Source organism: Protopterus annectens, chromosome 11.part0 (assembly GCF_019279795.1).
Source record: "Protopterus annectens isolate FY-2018-M chromosome 11.part0, PAN1.0, whole genome shotgun sequence".
Taxonomy (NCBI): Eukaryota; Metazoa; Chordata; order Ceratodontiformes; family Protopteridae; genus Protopterus; species Protopterus annectens.
This window is the reverse complement of record NC_056745.1, coordinates 1,032,934,500-1,032,958,184: the sequence shown is the minus strand read 5'-3', so window position 1 is coordinate 1,032,958,184 and position 23,685 is coordinate 1,032,934,500.

Sequence of the window (23,685 nt, the reverse complement as noted above, 5' to 3'; positions counted from 1 at the left end):
ATAGCACACACCATTTGATATTACATTTTTTAGTGTGGTTGATATATGTGTGGAAAAAGCACTGAGACCCCAAGGATGTAGTACTTTGGGAGGCAGGTGCCAACACATGGATGTATTTTAAATATATGACATAGAGTTAGATAGGGCCCTCAGTTTGTAATTTTGTTACATGAAATTTCATGTCATACAAAGGAAATGGACAGTAAACAGCAGTAATAGAGCATAATATATACATTTCCATAGTGCGATGAACAACGGGTTTGCTTAATGGTTAGCAAAGTGCATACACATGAGAGGTAGGGTTTACTATCATTTAATTTCAGTGGACTCGGTCGAATTTACTTCACGTGAAATCTGAATGTGAACATTGACAATGTCAAACTCCAATATTGCCAAAGTACAAATCTGCCCCTATCTTGCCCCATGTTAAAGCTCATTCCTAGGTCGCATTTGAGATGTATTTTGGCAATTCTGGAGTTTGGAAATGTGCATTTTCATAGATGTCAGTCGATGATATGACCATTCGACCAAGTCCCTTTCAATTAAATGATAGTAAACTGAGAGATACACATGTTTGCGCATAGCTAAGCAGTGCAAAAATACAAGCCACATTGTTAAAGTCTGACAGTGTTGAGTCTATGAAATACACCTGCTGCTTAACTGACTCTGTGTGAGCATGTGTTAATGCATTGGTACATTCTTTTTTTTGGGCCAGATGGTACTGGGTTTGAATACAGGTGTATGTCATACTTTAAAACACGTTTCATTACAGAGTGATAATGTAATGATGTGAATTGTTTATATGAGATGTGTTGCTGTGTGCTGGTATAGTGCAGTGGTGTTAAGCATTACTGAACAGGAGTAACCACACCTGTTTGCTGCTGCTCACCATTGGTGCATAAAGTGCACATCTATGCAAACATGAAGCCCAAAAAGTGAAGAGATCCATTGGTTCTCCAACATTGTTAAAGTATGACAGTTAGTATTGAGCCTCTTTAATACACGTGCTACTTTACTGACTCTGTGGCAGCACATGTTAATGCAGTTAATCCAGAGATACATTCCTTTTTGGGGCCAGATGGTACTGGTTTCGAATGCAACTGTATTTAATACTTATAACTATTTTTGCATTACCATTGCTGCACATTGGTGCATGATGCACACCATCATGCAATAATGCATTAAAGAAAAGAAATGGGGAAGATAGGACAGTGGTGAAAGGGGGAGCAAGCAGGGGGGAAGAACAAATGGAAAGCAATACAGCAATACGCAGGAGGGAGGTAAGAAAAGAACCATAGTTATCCATTTCTTCAACAGTAAAAACTGATAAGATATGCAGAATACTAGCTGAATTTGGACTGTCACTTCCAGAGAGAGGGGTGACCACAATACAATCATGTTGTATAGACTATTGGACAGAATCAAGTGTGTTAAGAAGGCATGTGTGTGAAATGGGGAGCTATGTATGGGATGATTTTTTTTTTGTGGAACAGGTGCCTATTTTTTTTTTTGAGAGAGAGAGAGAGAGAGAGAGGGGGAATATTGGGGAAGGGATGTAGGTATGTCTGGGTCTGGTAAGTCTGGTGGGTCAGGAAGCAATTGCAGACAGAAAAGACAAACAAGACAAGACACTGGGACGGCGATGGACACAAGGAGTCAGTGGACTCCATCAATGGGGTGAGCATGGGGACATCCAGAACCCATGGATGGGGGTGTGTGCTTCTATATAACACTTACTGAATCTAAATGCTTCCCTAGCCATGTATGCATTGTGCCACAAAGAGCAAATTGTGAAAAATGACTGTGTAGGCTTTATTGAATCCACCTGAATCTGTAGGTCTTTTGTCTGTTCAGACCGCATACCACTTAAACTAAGCTTAAGGTAAAGTATTGCTGCAGGCAATGAAAAAAAAGAACTCATAGACAGAAATTGTGGTAAAATACTAGATCATGGTATTTTGGATTTTTACATGTCTGGGGGGCCCATACATGTGTGAGTGGATGGCTACTTAGCTACCATGGAAGGTTGATATATAACCAGGCACTGAAGTGGTGGGATACCACATAGATTCAGGGTACTGACTGTGCTGTTTTAGATGGAATGGGACAAGTGAGGATTGCCTGGAACTCCAAGTATTTTACAAATTTGTGAAATGAAAAATATTGGAGGATGAGACACATAGATCACTAACCTATCAGGGAGGTGCTAGTGCCTGTCATATGGCTGGGCATCTTGGCATTGGGGCACTGTGTGATGATTCAGTCAAAAAATGGATTTATATCTTATAGTTTGCCAGGTGAGAATGGGCATATAGGTTTCAAAGAATAAAACATTAAAGCTTTCTAAACTGTGCAATGAGGTATTTGCAAAACAAAAAAATACTCAGTAAGAATGACATTTTTTCTTATACTGTACCAGTTCCATAACCTACACATTTTGAATTGAAATTTGTGAAACAGGGTCAGTTTGTGCAAAACTTTTCATCTAGCAAAACGTGTCATTTCACTAAGCAAGTTTTTTTCCAGTATCCATATGTGTTTAAGAACAGAGTTAGTTAGGGCCAGATTCCAAAAGACTTGCTCTCAGAGTAAGTCACTCACTCCGAGACTTGCTCTCAGACTAAATGACTAATTCTGAGAACAAGTCTTTTGGAATCTCACCCCACGGTGTAAACCTATGTAATTTTTAGCCTTTCACCAGAATAAGTCACTTATACTGAGAGCACGTCTTTCAGAATCAGTGCAGACTTACATGAGAGCAAATCCTTTGGAATCAGGCCCATAATCTCATAGTTAATGGTGATCATGAAAAGCGAATTTAAAATGTTAGTTTGGATTGAAAATCATTATAGTTTAGAACTGCAAATGCAGCTGCCTGAGTGAAGAACAGCTAGAAAGAAACAGCAGTAGTGAGACATGAAATAAACATATGAAACACCACAAAATAGCATGTAGTTTTATAATCTATGCATATAATTATTTTGAAACAAATTTAATTCTAAAAGCTTCACTTTACTAGAAAACTGAATGACAAAATGTCATTGATAAAACACAGTACAAGTTCAGGTTTGCTACAAATACCAAAGAAAACTACAAATTTTCAGTTATTTCAGGAAAATGAGGAATAAGTTTTGATAATGCACTTTGCTTATCCATCATATTATACATTATAATCCCAATGATATAACCAATATATTAGCAAAAAAATTTAGTGCTAATTTTATCCCACATACTAATGTTGTTGTTCCGAGTATCCCTCAACATTTAGTTTTCTCTGAAATCACCTTAGAACAAGTCTTAGAATCCCTGTCATGGATTAAAAGTAATACTTCCATGGGATCAGACAACATACCAAGCTACATTCTCATCATTGCCAAGTCTACATTATCTGAACATCTATTTAAGCTGTTTAACCTCACCTATCCACAAGGTTTATGTCTGATGCCTTGGGAACAGCCCACTGTGACTCCCCTACACTAGAGTGGTCTCTGTACAGATGTAGGTAATTATAGTCCCATCAGCCTCACCAGCCTTATTTGCAAACCTTGGAACATATCAAAGAAGAACTCATTTATGTAGACATTGGCAACTGGACTAATCTAATTTAATCAGTCTGGCATTGTGAAGGGTTAGTCCTGTCTCCTGAACCTAGTGAGCTTTTTGAAAAGGTTATAGAGGCTGTGGACAGTGGTCACTCCATCAGACTTCTTATCTTGACCTGAATAAGGCTTCCGACACTATCCTCCATGCTGGCATTTTTTGAAAAATCAGACAAACTTTATGTAACCCCCTACATTATCCACTGGATTTCAAGATGACTATCCAATAGATCCCAAGATGTGCCATTTGCCGGTACCCTCTCTGTGTGTAAATTTATAACTAGCAGGGTAAAATAAGAATTATTGCTGTGCCCTCTCCTGTTTGGTATTTATTTTCAGGCATCCAAACCAATATCCCAGAAATATGGCTGACCAGATTTGCCAAGATGCCTGTAAGATGGGCACTGCAACCTGCTCATCCACTAATACTAAAGAACTCCAGCAACGTTGGAATATGTACATACATAATTTCTGAAAATGGCCTCAAGGTAAATGCAAAAAAATGCAATGCATTAACATTCAGCTAAAAAGCTGGTCCCACATCATATGCTATAATCTTCTGACACATACATTCATAAGAGAGCTGGGTACTTATAAGGACACCTCTTTCTCATCTGATCATCATGTTTCCACCATTGGGAAGAAATCTTTATATCTGTCATAGTTAATTTCCAAGTTAATATCTTCAACCTCCAGTGAAGTCATCTTACTCCTAAACTCTTAAGATCATAGGATCATAGGAGATTACTAGGCCATTGACCCAGAGGTCATTTCAAGCCTAGCCGTTTCATCCTAATGTAGTACCATAAAAATGCTAGTCAGTACCCAAGATTACATTTAGTAATGACTGCCCATGTCCAGGAGGGTTGTGGGTGCTATCCCCAGTAAGAATTATGGTGCCCCATTCCTTTTGCTCATCATCAAATACCACATGAAAAAAATCCAAGCATACCACTTAGCTACAAAGGCTAAATGTTTATCTAAAAATCCATTTCTACCAACAGCCATAAAAGCATGGCACATTATTTTCCATATAGTGATGAAAGAAGGCTTTACATGATGGGTGCACTTAATCTGCTCTGCAAATAGAAGTCTACAAATGCTAGAAAGGGGTTGGCATAATGGTTAACATGTTTACCTCACAGACACACAGTGCAGGGTTTGATTCTCACCTTTGAGGTAAATTAGCTAGGTTTAAAATGGCTCCCAAAGGCAGCTAGCTTAGTACTTACATATGAACATATAGGCTTGCAATGAAAAATCAAGCTTCAGACCTGAAGTCACTGAAACGACTGAATGCTCCATTTCCATTTTTTCACTAGTTCAAGTTCAACTTCACATTGATTATGCTGTTTAAGTTCCTAAGTACTGCAAAGAAAAGTACAGTTTTGTACCTATCATAAATGTAGATGTTCGAGTGTTCACCCTGCTGCAGTCATCACACTTGGGTTATCCTGCCGTCAGGCAGTCCTGCAGTCGGCCTGAGTTCCAAAGTCTTGGCCCGGCGTCGGTTGCTGTCACTTCTTCCCTGACGTCAGTGCGCCAGGGATATATAAGAGGCATCCGACGCCATTTTCTTCAGTTTTTCTTGCCCCAGATGTCAGGTGCCCCCAATAGGTAGGCAATATATATATATATATATATATATATATATATATATATATATATATATATATATATAGCTATATAAAAATAAAACAATACCTTCAGGCACAAGCAAATACACCACAGAGGTTGTATAGGATAGAGTAGTATAGATAAGTTCAGCTAGTTCAGAGGGGATGGAGGGAGGGTAACCTGGACTGCAGCAGGGTGAACACTCGAACATCTACATTTATGGTAGGTACAAAACTGTACTATGTTCATCGTGTTACCCTGCTGCAGTCATCACACTTGGGTTGAATCCCAAAGCTAAGGATGGGTGGTGGAGTTAAACAGGGTTAGAAGAAGCTAGTCGGCCCTGCAAAACTGCAGTGGCAAAACCAGCTCTAGTCTTAGAATATAGAGGTAAGTGATAGTGTTTGGTGAAGGTGTGCACTGAACTCCAAGTTGTAGCTTCCAGAATATCCTTGGTTGGCACTCCACTGAGAAAGGCTGCTGATGTAGCTGTAGCCCTGGTGGAGTGGGACCTAATGTTAGCAGGTACCGGTTTCCCATGATGCGTGTAGCAGAAACGTATGCAATGCCCTATCCATTTAGAAATGGTCTGTTTTGAGATGGCTTTTCCTTGTGATCCTGCAGCATAGGCTACAAAGAGCTAGTCAGATTTTCTGAAAGCCTTAGTTTTATCCAAGTAGTAATGTAATTGCCTGTGAATGTCCAAAGAGTGCAGGAGTCTTTCTCCTTTGTTCTGGGGATTTGGGTAAAAGGTGGGCAAATGAATGTTTTGGTTTAGGGCCACACTAGATACCACCTTTGGCATAAAGGAAGGGTTAGTTCGTAGAGAGACTCTGTCTTGATGAAAAATGAGGAAAGGCTCCACTGCCATTAGTGCCTGTAGCTCTGAGACTCTTCTAGCTGAGGTTATTGCTAGTAGCAGGGCAGTTTTCCATGAAAGAAATTTTAAATCAGCTGAAAAAGCTGGTTCAAAGGGCGGCAGTGTAAGCTTTTCCAGAACAAAGTTGAGATCCCAAGTAGGTGTTGGTGCTCTCCTGGGCAGTCTTATATTCTTAGCCCCTCTGAGGAGTGGATGTGAGAATAAAGGAGGATCCGTGTTGTAATGAGCTGAAATTGCTGAGGAGTGGATCTTAATAGATGAAAAGGAAAGTCCTTTGTGCAACATCTCAGTTAAATATTGTAGAATCTGAGGAATGTTTGGATCAAGGGGATTTTGGCCTTTAGCCTGGTTCCAGGCGCAAAATCTTTTCCATTTGTCTGAATAGGTTTTCCTGGTGCTGGGCCTCCTGGCCTCCAGAATGACATCCATAACAGCTTTGGATAGAGGTGTTGGCTGGTTGTTTAGGTAATTTGCCATGCAGCCAGGTTTAAAGTCTTGAGCTGGCTGTGTAGAATCTGATTGTCTCGCTGGGTGAGCAGGTGAGGAATTTGTGGTAAAATCCATGGTGGGCCATGGGCCATGTTCCTTAGAACTGGATACCAATGCTGGCGTGGCCAGTCTGGTGCAATGAGTATCATTTGTGGCCTCTCTAATCTGACTTTCAGCAGTACCTTTGCTAGAAGAGGCAGTGGAGGAAAGGCATACACTGTTAATGTTTTTCAACTGAATGAGAGGGTGTCCACTTTCCAAGCTTGTGGATGGAATGTCCTTGTGCAAAATTTTTGAAGTTGGTAGTTTTGGGGGCTGGCAAACATATCTATGTCTGGGCATCCCCATTTTTGAGCTACCATTGCAAATACTTGTGGATCTAGTTTCCACTCTTGTGGATCCATGATGTTTCTGCTTAGGTCTTCTGTCAATGTGTTTTTCTTTCCTGGCAGGAATTGTGCTTGTAATTGAACCTGGTAAGACAGTGCTGTGTTCCACAAGGTCATTGCTTGCCTGCATAGAGGGTAGGAATGTGTGCCCCCTTGCTTGTTTATGTACCACATTACTGTGATATTGTCTGTCTTTATTATTAGTTGTCCTGGGTGTAAGAGGTCCTTGAAAGCTGTTAGGGCATTCTGTACTGCTAGCATTTCTTTTTGATTGATTTGCAGATGCCTTTGATCTGTAGTCCATTTGCCCTGAATGCACTGTCCTGCCATGTGTGCTCCCCAGGCATAGTCCGATGCATCTGTTGTCATAGTTTGCCTGGCTGTGGGTAAGGTGAAAGGCTGACCCTTGTTGAGGTGACATGCCTGTGCCCACCATAGAAACTCCTGTTGAAGGCAGGGAATGAGTGGTATCATTGTTTCCAAGCTGTGGCTGTGCTGAGTCCATACGCTTTTCAGGTACCATTGTAATTTCCTCATATGCAGTTTTGCAAATGGTATTAGTAGAATGCAAGATGCCATGAATCCCAAGGCCTGCAGAATTTTTCTAGCAGGGAGTTGGGCCTTTGTTGCCATTATTTAGAAATATTGAGTCAGCTGTTGTTGCTTGTCTGGCGTGAGATAAGCCATCTGGGCCGTTGTATTCAAGCTGGCACTCAGGAATATTATGTTTCCTGAGGGCACTAGTTTTGATTTCTTTTTGTTTACTGTGTACCCTAGGCAACCTAGAAGGTGTTTGACAAATGCCAGATGCTTTAAAAGAATGTCCTTGCTTTCTGCTTGAATAAAGCAGTCGTCCAGGTATGGGTATATTTGAATTCCTCTTTGTCTGCAGTATGCAATTACTGGTGCCAGGCATTTTGTGAAGACCCTGGGTGCAGTAGATAAGCCAAAGGGCAGTGCAGAGAATTGATAATGTGTTGAACCTGCAATGAAGAGGACGTATCTTCTGCAATTTTGTCTGATAGGGACATGCAGGTATGCCTCCTTGAGGTCCAACGTTATTAGCCAAGCATTCTTGCCCAGCATGGGAAGAAGCTGCTGTAGTGCTAGCATCTTGAATTTGGTACTTGCAGATAGGTGTTCAGAATTGAAAGATCCAGAATGGGTCTCCATGCTTTGTCTTTTCTTGGGACTAGAAAGAGTCTTGAGTAAAATCCTTGTCCTTGCTCCTGTGTAGGTACCTGTTGAATGGCTCTCATGTCCATGAGAGCTGTAATTTGTTTTTGTGCCTCTTCCCATTGATTTGGTGGTAAGTTTGGCATTCCTTTTATCCTTGGCAAGGTATGAAAGTGGAATCTGTATCCTTGTGAGACAATGTTTAGGACCCATTTGTCTTTTGTGATGATGTGCCAGTTGTCTGCAAAAAATGCTAATTTTCCTCCCAAGGGAGTTGCCAGGAGAGATTTGCTTGGAAGTTTGAGGATTGAGTCATTGTGCTTGTCTTCTGCTAGCTTGGGGCCTGTCTTCTCCTACTTTTTGGGTAGCAGTACCCCATTGGCGAGGTTTGCAAGGGCCTTGTGACTGACCTCTGCCCCTTGGGCGTCTGTATTTGCCCCTCTATGATCTGTCAGAAGCTGGAAAGGACCAGGTTTTTGTTGGCCAATTTCTGCTGAAATGAGGGGGTTGTACCTGTAAAAAATCCTTGACCGTCTGCATAGACATTGCCTTATCCTCCATTTTCTTTAAAACCTCTTCTGCTTTGACACCAAATAATACATCCTGCTGTAAAGGTGCATCCAATAATTTTGCTTTAACATGATCAGGTAGGGTTTGTTCTTTTAACCAAGCATGTCTACGTATGACAGACCCAGTAACAGCTGCTCTACAGGAAGCTTCCAATGAATCAAATCCACATTGTAAAGTATGTTTGCCCACCTGTTCAGCTGCATGCAACAGATCCTGCATTTCCTTGAATTCAGACTGTTCAGTATGTGTGTTCATTTTTTGTTTTAATTAAGACATTAGGAATTGCTGATATTTCAGCATGTGAAACTGACAATTTAATGCTCTCATAGCCAGAGTTGCTGAGGTGTATATTTTCTTTCCCCATCTATCTAGGGCTCTGGAATCCCTTTCAGAGGGCACAGGATTTTTAGCCATAGAAGCTTTAGCCCCCTTGGGACCCTGGGAAATTGTTTCTGGGTCAGCCACAGGGCTTTTATAAAGGAATTTGTGTGAGTCAGGTACTCTGTAGTATCTGTCTGGTTTGGCTGGAGCAGGAGGTAGAGAGTCTGGATTTAGACTAGACTCCAAGTAAACATCATCCACAATATCTAAAACTGGAGGGATAGCAAGTGGTCTGTGCTGGGGTAGTAAAAGGATCTCTCTGAGCCTTTTCTTAGAATCAGAGTAGTCCTGGCCTTCCCAGTGGAAATGTTCCCTCATGGTATGTAAAGTTTCCCCAAAGGAGTAGTCTTCAGGGGGGGATGCTGAGGGAATAGAGTCTTCAGCATCAGAGTCTTCATAAGGGGGAAAAGTGTAATCCTGTTCCTCAGAAGAACCTGAGGAAATTGAAACCTGGTCAGAGGAAGCATAATCCTCCTCTTGTCTTGGTCTTTTATCTGGAGGGGGATGGGAACCCCTGATTAGGGTAATCAAATCTTCAGCCATCTTAAGTATCTGTTTTTTAGGCATGGGGCCTTGAACTGTAGACTGATGTACAGTCTTTTTTGGTTTTAAAGGAGTTTTAAGCTTGGCATAAGATTTAATGGTGAGTGTTGTCAGTCTGAAGACACCTTCTGCAACCAAAGGTGTTTCCACTGCACTGGGGTCTCCTTCTGCTCCGGTGTCTGAAGGGCCTAATGAAGATGGCTGCATCGGCCTAGTACACTCTGCTTGAGAATCCGCAGCTGTCTGGGGTTCCAATTCTGCGGTCGTCAGGGGCTGCATAGGTGCCTCACTGAAAACCGGAGAACTGGCGACAGGCCCAGCAGAGGCCTCAGAGTCTGGCTTGTTCCTAGGCTGCCTGTCCTTATCCTTGCGTTTTTTATGCATGCCGGTCATCGGCTGCTCCGACGGCATGATATAATTAAATTTTTGATAGTCCGCTTATTAAACCTAGCACAAAACCGACAACCTGTGACGTCATGGTCTGGGCCTAGGCAAGGAATACAATAAGAATGGAAGTCCTTATGAGGTATTTGCTTCCCACAAGAAATGCAATTGTTAACTTTTTCTGACATCGGATTGAGGCAAGAAAAGGTTCCCCAACAGGGTACTTAGCTTTATTGAAGACTTCGGACTGAAGTTCGATTCGAAAATCTCATGTGTCGGCCGACCAGCACTTGCGAACTGCTTCTGCTTTGGGCACCGCGCGACAAGAAAGACTGAAGAAAATGGTGTCGGATGCCTCTTATATACCCCTGGTGCACTGACGTCAGGGAAGAAGCGACAGCAACCGATGCCGGACCAAGACTTTGGAACTCAGGATAACCCAAGTGTGATGACTGCAGCAGGGTAACACAATGAACATCAATAAACTCAAACACAGTAGTAAATTAATTAAGCAAACTGAAAAGAACTATTGGGGAGATACAATAAAGCCTACATAGACATTTTCCACTGTGTGTGCATTGTGGCACGATATGCACACGGGCACAAAAACTTTTAGATTCAGTAAGTGCCATGTAGAGGCACACACCCCTGCACAAACAAGGTAAACACCATAGCATGCTTGCTAATTACAACATAAGCAGGTGAATTGCATGCTAATTAACCAATCTAACATGGTGGAGCTAGTCAACAAGCTATAAAGCAACCGTGTAGACTCTGTGCTGGTGTTCCCTGTGAATTCCAAAACTTTTGGAATACAGCCACGGAAAGGAGTCTACACAAATAGAAAAAAAGTAAAAGGTGTGAGATTTATACAGAACTGACCTTAACATGAGACAGCAGTAGAGACAGGCTGGATGCAACAAAAGGAGAATGATAATAGCAACATAATCTTTTTTGTGCCTTAACAGAAATGCAGCTTTGGTCTGCCACTCCCAAATGAACAGTGCACTTGTAAGTAATGCAGACAGATAAAAGTGTAAAAGTGTGTGCTAATCAAAATAAATATAAAAGTCATTAAACTGACTATTCATAGTTACATGTCAGCATATGCAATATGTAGCTGACAAAATGCAAGCATATCATCCAAAATTCAATACTCCTCTGTGCAGATATATCCCAAAGTAATATCCTCTCTTCTGTGTTCAACACATAAACAATTCATCTCCCCTTCAGTTTCCCTAGCTACACAGTTGCCATCTGGTGTAGATTCAGGGCTGTCAGCATGGTGAAGATACAAATGAGGTCTGAACTCATTAGAATTGCCAAATCCTAAAAAAATGGATCTGTGTAGAGATGTAAACATAGTGTAAGCACTCCCTCAGTGTTTGTGTTTAATGGATGGCAACTGTGAAAGCTTACATCAGTTGGGTGTGTCAGATTAGACTTACAAAATGTTACATGCATGTTTGTCAAGGTTGGAAATGTAAGTAAGCAGCACACAGTTCACCGGTTCCATTTCATTAACATCCAACCTCCTCTTCATTTTTTTGGCAAATTGTGTTTTCTCTGTCTGTTTTTTTATTATTATTTTATTGTTTTTTGGCCATTGTGTGATATGACTCTTAGTGCAATCATGGGTAAAGAAGAAATGAATGTAAGGTTTGACTGTACTTATCTTGTTTGAGTGTGTGATGGGCAAAAGGGAGACCTTAAGAATGACTAGTACATAAGGGAATGTCATGTAACTATTCCAGTGGCAGCATTGCTAAGGTATGCCAGTTAGTGTTAAGTGTGTGGAATACACCTGTTACTTAACTGACACTGTTGCAGCAGGTGGTAATGCAGTTAATGCAGTGATACTTTCCTTTTTGGAGGCAGATGGTACTGGGTACGAATACAACTGAACCTTACACTTTTAAGTACTTTCATATTACTGTTGCTGCTCATTGGTGAGTGATGCACATGATCATGAAATAATGCATTAAAGAAAATAAATGGGGAAAGATAGGACAGTGGTAAAATGGAGTTGCTAAAGTCTGACAGTAGTGAGTCTCTGGAATACACCTACTACTTAACTAACTCTGTGGTAGCACATGTTAATGCAGTTAATGCAGTGATGTGTTCCTTTTTCGAGGCAGATAGTACTGGGTTCGAATACAACAGAATCTTACACTTTTATGTACTTTTGTATTACCATTGTTGCTCATTGGTGTGCGATGCACACAATCATACAATAATGCATTAAAAAAAGACATGGGAAATATAGGACAGTGGTGAAATGGGGAGCAAGCAGGGAGAAGAACAAATGGAAAGCAATACAGGAATGTGCAGGAGGGAGGTAGGAAAGAAACATAGCTAACTATTTCTTCAGTTGTAAAAACTGATAATATATGTGGAATATTAGCTGAATTTGGACTGTCACCTTCTGATAGAGGGGTAACAACAACACAATCATTTGTATAGCCAGATGGACAGAATCAAGTGTGTCAGGAAGACACTTGTGCAAAATGGAGAGCTATGTATGGGATTTTTTTTTTGTGCGACAAGTGCCCATTTTTTTTTTTTTTTTTTGAGAGACAGATGTTAGGGAAGGGATTTAGGTATGTCTGGGTCTGATAAGTTGGGTAGGTAAGGAAGCAATTGCAGACAGACAAGACAAGGCACAGGGGACGGTGATGGACTCAAGAGGTCGGTGGACACCATGGATGGGGTGAGGGTGGGGACATCCAGGATCCATGCTTGTAAAGCTGGGTGACAGTGAGAATCAAGTCTTCACTCACTGGGCCGTTATTACTGTCACTTCACTCTGCCACTGGTTGGAACACTCAACATCTCCTTCATCTCCTCCTGGTCATACATAAAATAAGGGAGACCAGCCCCTCCATCCAGTGTAGGTGTGCACCAACAGTGCAACACACAACCCTACACACTATCCCTGGCAGTTCAGCATGGTGATAAACTCACTACCTCTGCCATTGCTCCTGGAAGGAACCACTGGACTATCCTCTGGGGAAGAACTATCTGAGGGGGCAGGTAGTACAGGGGCAGCAGAGGTGGTACTTCCAGGTTGGCTCCCAGACATGCTGGGCAATGGTGCCAGGACCAGTGGAGTGGAGGCAGGTGGATCATATGGGGCAGGCCTACCCAGCTGTGCTGTGGAGCATTTTGTGAGGTGGTACACATGGATGACATGGACACATTTTGACAACAAATAACATTTAAAAAAAAGGAGCTAAAGGATGGGGTGAAATAAAAAAAGAGATAAGATTAGTACTTTCATATGTAATTACAATACATTAATACAATTTCTATTATCTTAACCTTTAATCTTAAGACTACCACCCCTTAACAGATAACTATTACTTTTAAGACTACCAGCTCCAAACAGTTGCACACTATACTATAAATTGCAGCAAGTACTCCTTTACATGTGCATATATTGCACATATGCACGTTCTAGTTACACAGATTACAGTTTACAGCAGGGCATATGTGCCACTGGTATAGAGCTTTTACTTTAAACCTTTAAGTTACACATAATTTAAGAATTAACAGTATTATATAGTTGGGAATTGGGGTCTATATCACAAAATCGAATGTTGTGAATGCCGAATACTGGAAGGTCGAACTTGGTAGTTCGAAAGTTGAGAATGTCAAAGCTGCGGAAACCTAAATTATTTCCCAGGGAAATAATTCAGTTGGCCATTTCTGTGGCTTTGGCATTTTCGGACCATGTCAAGGTAAGTGTACGAATGGGTAGTGAAGGACTTTAGGGTTAGGGCGCGGGTCAGGTAAGTGTGCGATAGTGATGGACTTTAGGGTTAGGGCGCGGGTCAGGTAAGTGTGCAATAGTGACAGACTTTAGGGTTAGGGCGCGGGTCAGGTAAGTGTGCAGTAGTGATGGACTTTAGGGTTAGGGTGCGGGTCAGGTAAGTGTGTGATAGTGACGGACTTTAAGGTTAGGGCGTGGGTCAGGTAAGTGCGCGATAGTGATGGACTTTAGGGTTAGGGCGCAGGTCAGGTAAGTGTGCGGTAGTGATGGACTTTAGGGTTAGGGCGCGGGTCAGGTAAGTGTGCGGTAGTGACGGACTTTAGGGTTAGGGCTGGGTTAAGGATAGTGCATAGATAATGGTGTATGTTAGGTTTAGTGTAGGTTTTGAAGGTGTTTGGTGTGATTGTGTTATGTGTGTGTTTTTCGGAACAGCAAATTTTTTTCCCTGGGAAAAAATTTGCTGTTTTGAAGTGTTGATGTTATCCAAATTCGATCTTCCAAATTCGAACTTATGGTGTTCGACATTTTGGAAGTTCAATTTCGTGATATAGACCTGGGAAGTGTGGTATTTGAACCCACCACCTCTGATTAAAGCCTAATACCGTACTCTTGGTTTGTGCTACAGATTAATGCATGCATACTTGATTTTACAGTCGAGATATGCATGCTCAGTTTGATACAACTGCATAAAACTTTTAATGCTACAATAACACTACTCATCTGCTTCATACATACCACATTCCTCCCTCATCCTCACAAGTCTTGTGCCATAGGTGTTAGTATTGCACTCTCTTTCCATGGCAGCTGTGGAAAAACAGAACAGAAGAGAATACCATTATGAATACCAGTCTTAATTATATTCAGCTTTTAAGCCTTACAAGTACACTCTATAGTTGATACTTACACATCTGTGGGATGTCCTCTGCCCTAAATTCCTCAATCCAAGCATCAAGGATACCTCTCTTACTCCTCTGAAGGTCATTGTATTGATGTCTACATTGGTCACCAGTGTGGGTTATACCAGTGGCACTGGTTCTAGCCCAGGCCAAACTATCCCAAGCCTCTGACTTATACTGGGACCAAGAATAGTCCCCCTGCAGCAACCTGGCACTGTGGTGTTTCAGTAGGAGTCCAACAAAAATCTTGGACTCCTGGACTCTGAGCCCTAAATTTCACTCCCTCTCCACAAATACCTGCCATGTCTATCACGGATCAAGGGCAATGGAAAATGATGGTTTCCTGCCAGTTCCAATTATCACGTTTACTGGGAGTGTGCACACTGTTTGAAAATGTTGTGCACTGCTTACCATCATGTAAACACAGTGCTCAGGGGTGCACTCTGCTGAGCAATGTGTTTGTGTGATGTGAGCAACAGTGGCAAGCAATGCATTTTCAAGGTTATTTGATGTACAGGCAGTTGTGTATGTGTATTTGACAAATGTGAAGGTTATGGCAGTCCAGAGAGCAGAAATACACTTACAGGAATATAGTACACAGCATACCCACAGTCATACATTTGATAATACATTTGATAATACATAGATAGATAAATAAATAAATAAACACATAAATAAATAAATAACTGACACAATATTAGTGTTTTAGCCCTCATACAAATAAATTAATATCATGTACACTATGTCAAGTGTTATAAGTGAGAGTGACAATAATGGGAAGTGGAGTAACAGTAAAAGTGTATAGAATATGCTGTATTTGAACCCAGGACCATGCGCATGAAAGTTCTGCACTTATACCTGTTGCCACAAGAGTACAAATAGCAGCTGTTCATGTTTCAGCACATTGATATAAACTGCAGTATCACAACAGTAAAAGAAAAGCTGCACACCCTGTACTAGAACCCAATATCATCTCTACTCTAGCCCTACACTTACACCTGCTGCCACAGGATTAGTTACATGATATTTCCTATCTTACTATTTATTCTTAAGGTCTCAATGTTACCCAATGTGCAACATTGCTTAGCAGGTTTGGACGATGCCCAATAGTATTAATTGAATGTATTTGGCTTCTATTTTTGGATGTCGCAGTTCTGTCTGCTTCCTGGTTAGGCCAGTTTGCATACTGCTGTGCTTCATGCACACCAGATAAACACAGCCAAATCTGACATTCATTTTTATCCATTTCCCCTATTCTGCTAAGTGGTGCAGCATGCAAACACTGGAGAAAGAGAGAGAGAGAGAGATGGAAAGAGAGAGAAAAGTATTTGAACCTAGTACAATCTGGATTTAAAAAGGAAAGTATTAATGCATTGACACCTGCTGCCACAGACTCAGTTAAATAGTAGGTGTGTTTCATAGGGTCAATGCCAACTGTCAAACTTTAGCAATGTGTCATTTGTTTGCGTGCTGCTAAGCAGTTTGCAAACAGGTGTATCTTGCATGTGTATACACTTTTCTACCTTCAAACCTGGTGTCTTAATACTTTTTCCATACATATTTTACTACAATACAGAAAGTTACATCAAATGTTGTGTCACATGCAATGCACATCAGTCTGGTAACATGCAGAACTACAACTATTGACCCATAAGCCTAACAAGTCTTATCTGCAAGGCTAGTGAAGGGATCAGCGTGAACCTTATCCATGGGGACACAGGTGACCTTCAACACACTTGAGTTGACCCATGTTGTGTTTGTCAAGGATAGAGCTTGCCTAATGAATATCTTGGATGTCTTTGATACTGAGCCCAAAGACCTGGATGACAGATAACAGGCCATACTGCCAGTTCAATTATCCAAGGCCTTTGACAATATCCCACATTTATGTCTCACAGTGAAAATGCCCCATATGGGACTTAAGCCGTACAGTACTAGCTGGATAGCCCATTGGCTCACCAACAGAACACACACTGTCAAAGCTGGGGACTGCACACCTCCACTAGCCACTTACCAATGGAATACCCCAAGGATCTGTGCTGGGCACTCAAATGGGTGGAAACTACTTCCCTGAAGAGCAAGCAATGGTAGATGGCCTGTGGTTTACCATGTTTGCAGATGACTGTTAATTGGACACACTCATATAAATTCCCCTAATGATGGTAACATATTACAGAAAGGGCTGACAGAGACAAATGATTGGTGCCAAACTCACAAACTGAACCTTGCAGCAAACAATGCCTCATTGTCCCCTTAAGCAATGAAGTACCCCTGCTAATTATGATATACATAGCACCCCTCTCAGCTCAAACACAGTTTTGTAAGATTTGTGAACACATGCTCAAAGCAAGCTACATTTTTGTCACTATGCATCCATAGTGTGTGCCCTCATACATAATGGACATTACATCCAAGACTAGGAAGGTCATAGCTCTGTTGTACTCCACCCTTATCAGACTACTAATTTAGTACAAGGCTGCCTTCTGTCTGTACCTCACCATGCAACTGCTGCAATTGGATTAAAAATAGAGGTTTATAACTGGGAGAATGCAGGTCCTCCAAACATCACAAACCTGGAAAGGCTACAAGATCTGTCACTGTGCTCAATATCCTACAATCTGCTGAGAGGTGACCTATGCCTGCCTTACAGAGGAATCTCAGACCTTGCCCTACTGGAAATGCTGGGTATCTGTAAATCAAATGGCACAGGAATAACTTGGCCTAGGGTTCTCAACCTAGCCTATGACTTAAACAGACCATGCTGGTTAGACAGATATAGCCACCAGCACCTCATATTCCTCTGTAATAGGGTCCCACTGCATGTAAAGCAGTGCTCCTCAATGACCCTGTTCAAACGCAACCTTCACTATTGGTTGGGTGATAGTAAAATCACCTCTGGGGTGGCATATGTCCCTCATAGACAGGCCAAGTTATTACTGCTCAGAAAATCACTCTGCTGACAACCACTATCTAAATATGCTTACTAAGGGCACTTGTGATATTACACACTAGACTTCTATTGCATCATGTATACTGACAGTCATATATTCCTAAAACATATAGATACAATATGTGAGAGATGCAACTATACAATAGAATAAATGCTCTCTCTCAGGTAACAACACACCAGAAATCAAATGGATTCAGATTGTCAGTACACACACACTTCACCTCCTCAACAAACTGAGTGCACAACACATAACCCCACATATGCAGAGGTATTCATTAAACATTTACCAAAACAGCAGAGACCTTGCAAATGCAAAACTTCTGCACACATTAAAGTCATAACGGAACCCACTACACATAAAAAACAAACATATCAGTGTGTCACTCATTAAACCCTTTAGGTAAAACACCTGAAAACCAATGTCTTGGTCATAGGCAAATCCACAGTGAGACACACAGATGTCCCCCTTACCAGGTTGTATAAGTAGAAAGTCACAGTCAGCTGCTTGTCAAGTGCCAGGATCTGCAAAGTCAGGCATGCACTCAGTTCTCTCAACAAACATAGTTACATCTCTGTTGCACTCCACATTGGAGTAAATGAATTGAGACATACCTTACTGGACTATATGACAAGAGATATGACTGAGCTCTCAGATTATGTGACTCAGAGAGGTATGTCCATAGCCGTAATCAGCATTCTACCTTCACCCAGGATGATGCCTCACTACAAACAAAAATAATTATTGCCTGCACCAATTGGCTTAACACTGGTGTCAGTCCAGGGGGATCCAGTATTTCTCAGCCTGGGATGATATGGTTAACAGACCACGCTCTTTTGCCAGGGATGGTCTTCATCTGTCACCTCTTGCCTTTCAGTTACTGGCCAAGGTACTTTCCTCCCCATAGTGCTTTATTTTAGGAAATGTCATAAAAACAAAATTCCTGACATAAAAATATCCTCAAAAGACAAACTCAAATTTATGTTGCTTAATGCTAGGAGTGTACATCAGAAATTACACTCAATGGAGGCAATACTTACTTGGGAGGATGTCAATGTTTGTGCAGTCACAGGGACATGGTTTAGGGCTGCAGAGAGTACTCTGGCTCTAAAAGGCTATAATGCCTTCCACATGTTCAGGCCACAAAATGAATATGAAAGAATGAAAGGAAGAGGTGTTGTGTATCCATCTTTATAAAAGACAAATGCACCTTAAAACTGATTAGGCAGTATGACTCCCTAGAGTTACTCCAAGTCCAACTAACTGTAGGAAAGACCCCCGCCACATCATTGTTAGCTACAGGTCCACCAACATGAACCATGAAAGCCACACAGTGCCTTCCTGGATCTATTTGAGTCACTCATAATACAGCCAAACACCCCAAATACATATATGAGCTCAAACATTCTTGAACTAAGGTTCCTGCACTTTATAAACACAAATTCTCTGGAACAGCTAGTCCACATCCCCACAAAGGGCTGGAATGTCCTTGACCTACTACTCAACAATATGGGAGATCACTGCACCACCCGCATGTGTGGCACTCTTTCTGGTAAGGTCTGACCATAAATCAATCACATTCAATGTGACAATCGTACCTGACCCCTCCTCAGGATCCAAAAGGTTGAAAAGTTTCTCCAAAGCAAACTATAGCCTCCTAAGTGATGGCATAAATAGTTTCAAACCTCCTGCCACCAATGACAGTAATAATTTCTATACAGAGGTGTACACAAATGTCCTGTATACATAACACCTTTACAAGTTTATAGACCTAGCCATACCAGAACAGATCAAAACTTGCTCAAAAAAAAAAAAAAAAAAAAAAAACAAGATGGCCTGGTGGGCATCTGGCATAGATTATACAACAAGAGAAAGAAACTGATGTCCAGGAGTTAGAGGGAACAGTCTCAGCAGAAGTCATCTAAAGCTAATTATGAAACTAAATTAGCACCCATAGCTAAGGACGATCACAAGGCATTCTTTATCTATGTCTGTAATGTAAAAGAGAAGGCCCAGCTTTGCACCAGATTCATAGTGGACAATACCAGTCATACTTAACCTGAGGACATTGTCAACCTGTTAGCAGACAGGTTTGGCATAAATTGCAAACCTCTGTCTCCAGCAATCATACCCCAAAGCATGCCTGTCACCAGTTCTTCATCTATTATCTCCAAAGAACAGGCCATAACCTCTCTTGCAAAGTCCAAAAACACAGCCTCTATGGGACCAGATAACATGCCAGTCTGCTTACTAAACAGTGTAAAGTAAGAGTTAGTGGAACCACTGAGTGCTCTCTTCAAACACAGTCTAAGTACTGGCTTTGTCCTGGCAGAGTGGAAACAGCAACTGTAATCCCCTTGCACACAGGGGGTCCCTCAACTGACCAAGGCAACTATAGACCCATAATCCTGACCAGCCTTGTCTGCAAGACCGGGGAGAAAATAATTTTGGACCTTATCTACAAGTACATTGTTGACTTTCAAACTCTTGACCCAACACAATTTGGCTTTGTTAAGAGTAGATCATGCCTGTTAAACCTAGTGGAATTCTTCAAAAGTGTCACCAAAGCCCTTTATGAGGGCATACCAATACATACTGCCTATATGCACTTGGCCAAGGGATTTGACACAATACCCTGCTCAGGCATCACTAAAAAACTCACCCAGATGGGGATTAACCCATACGTCATTAGATGGGTAGCCAACTGGCTCACCAACAGAATACATATAGTCATAGTTGGGGATTCTACCTCTGCCAGCAGACCTGGTGTTCCACAAGGGTCTGTGCTTGACCTTCAACTGTTTGGAATCTATTTCTCAGAAATTCAGGCAATAATAGATGGCCTGTGGATCACCTATTTCGCCGATGACTGCAAACTGTGTGCATTCACTGAATTCTGAAATTATGTCAACATACTACAAAATCGGTCTACATACATAAATGATTATTGCTAAAGCTAGAGACTTAAACCTAACCCTATAAAATTCACTATTATCCTTTTCAGCAAAGGAAAGATCCCTGGAAATTACACTAATAATAATACCCACTAAGTTCCAAACCAATATTGAGAGATTTGGGAATGCATGTTGATAGAAACACCAGCTTTGATCATCATGTGTCCACAGTGGTAAGGAAGGGCTTTTACGTTTCACACATCATACATAAGGGCATAGTATCCAAGACTAAGGATGTTATCAATCCACTGTACTTGCCCATCAACAGAGCAATAATACACTACAGTGATCCCTTTTGCATGCACTCACCAGACACCTGCAGCAGCTGGAGAGACCTAAGACGTTTCTCACCAAGAAAATCCAGGGACTTCAACACATGACCTACATGGACAGACTGAAGGCTCTGTCACTGTACTCTGTATCATATATACTGCTGAAAGGTGACTTTTGCCTGGCCTACAGAGCAGTCTCAAACCCTGCCTTAATGGAAATAATGTAGCTCTGCAAATCAAGTGTGACAAGACTCAATAGCTGTAGGGAACTAAACCTAGCCTGCAACAGCAACAGGATATGCTGGAGAGACAGATATGTCTCACAGAGATTGTCACTGCTATGGAACAAACTCAAAATTCACATGAAACTGAGTTCCTCAATGACCCTATTTAAGTGTAACTTGGACAATTGGATAGACAACTATAAATTTAACTCAGGGGTTTCACCTATGTCACCTCTTATACAGGGGCAACCAGTGCTGATCATGGATTCACAAATATGGACTAGATAACTTGGGCTATAGGAGAACAATGGTACAACTTCATTACACTTGAAAAGGCCATATAGCCATTAGCCTAGTAACCTCCTATGAACCTGTGAATCTAGGGCCATTATGATAGTAGCCTTGCATGAACCTATGAAGCTATAAATCTATGCAGGCCTGCCAACATCTTGTCTCACACATGGCCTGATGATGCCATGTAGTGTAAGTTCAGCTGTGGTCTTGCAAAAGTCAGACTTGTGCCATAGTGTTTCCATTAAGCATTGTGTTCTGTAGGCTGTGTACTTAGGTTGGGGCTCTATTGTCACTGCAGTCAAGTGTGTGTGTGTGTGTGTGTGTGTGTGTGTGTGTGTATGTGTGTGTGTGTGTGTGTGTGTGTGTGTGTGTGTGTGTGTATGTGTGTGTGGTCTTGCTTGATATTACAGACAGCCTTTTACAGCAGCATGTGGGGCACTGTTATTACCGTATTCTCAAGAGACACCGCTGATGTCATCAGCTATATCAGATATTTGGATATGCAGTCATTCCACCAGGGCATAGTCAGATATTGGCCTAGAGGCCAGGCAGATGCCACCTCATCCTATACAAGACAGATTACAGTGACATGGCTTTTAATCTATTCACATACATCATGGCATGGTTTGCAGGCCCTGTATTATCTTGCTGAGAAAGCCCTGTCGTCTCTCCAGCTGTTGCATGTGTCTGTTCAGGTACAGGCAAAAGACAGCATTATACTGTATCACTGCTCTGCTGAGGTTTGAGTACAGTGCTGTCATACAATCTTAAGATCTGAATATGATGGCGTGACTTATAATGTGCACCATATATTTGCCCTGGAAAATCGTTAAAGAGAAAAGTTAGAAAGTAATGATACACATTGCAATTTCTGACTTCATAACCCTTACAAGAGCATTCACTATACAGTTGTGAAATTTTGATGCTATCAACTGTCTAACTTTCCAAGGCCAATATAAGTCAAAGGTACTATGAGCAGTTCAACAACGCAGATGCAGATATACTAAGGACTAAGTTAGCTACACACCCTGAGCACCAGACACAGCTTTTGTGTCCCTGAATTAAGAAAATAGAAAACAGAGATATGGCACAGTTATCATCACTTGCCCAGGGTGTTGTGTGTGTGTGTGTGTGTGTGTGGGGGGGGGGGGGGGGCTAAGCTGACACAAGAGGTCAGTGCATTTGTGTGAGTAAGAAGGAGAAGAAAGCAGACATTGAGATAAAGCAACAAATGGCCAGTGAGACAAAATTAGTAACTGTTGTATGTGTGTTTGTAGGGCCTCCAGGTGAAATTGGTGTGAGTGTCTGCATAAACACAGCTAAGCTCTGTGCTAGCTCTACATCTTGGTCTGTTGGACAGATGTGAACTGTGCATGATAGAGGTGGCAGCTCATTGTTGTCATCCCTGACCATGTGAACTGGCTCAGCCAGGAGTTGCACTGGCACCTCTACGCCCAAGGTCAGATGCAGTGCTGCTATCTGAACATGACTGATGTCTGGTAGACAAGCTCCCTTCACTGGGATGCCCAGGACCATGACCCCATGGTTTGCCATGTCTGGGTGTGGACAGCACACTAACTGATGGAGCAGTGGAAGTACTGCCACTATGACAGTGTGATTGGGCACAGCCACATTGCCTAACAGCAGATGATGTGGCTGACCTATGCCCATGATGATAAATAAATATGGGCAATGTTCTATGTATTCTTCTATTTTGGTATTCCAAAACTTTTAAATTAAGGACTTTAATTTTAGAATAAAAGGGTTATGGAATTGTCAAACACTGAGCATTGTGCATGTTGTGTTGTGCAAGGTATGTCCTAACTTTTATACTGGCAAGATGGCATGTAAACTAACAGATCAGGTTTACTAGCATATCTATGATATCAGGAAAAATAAAGAACACAGTGCCTTAGTCAAACACCTGAGTGAATGTTCAGGACATTTTTTTAATTTGTAGTTATTGAGAAAGTTAATGATTTGAAATGTGGGGGTCTATGGCCTCTTATTTTAGAAAAACAAAAATTATACTGGCAATTAATGCTGAATGCCAATTTTTGGCCAGGACTAAATGAGCAGACATCCATCAGCTGCTTCTTAAAGCTAAAAGCACTTGAAAGATAAAAATAATATCTTATGTGTTTTTTCATGTGTAGTAAAGTGTTCAATTTAATTATTTTACTCATAACTATTTGTGCACATTTGAAGGGTTTAATAGGGTACTATTAACATGTAATAAAAAAACTAAATGGCTCAGGGTGCATAGAGGTGCAGAATAACAAGACCAACTGAAAAAA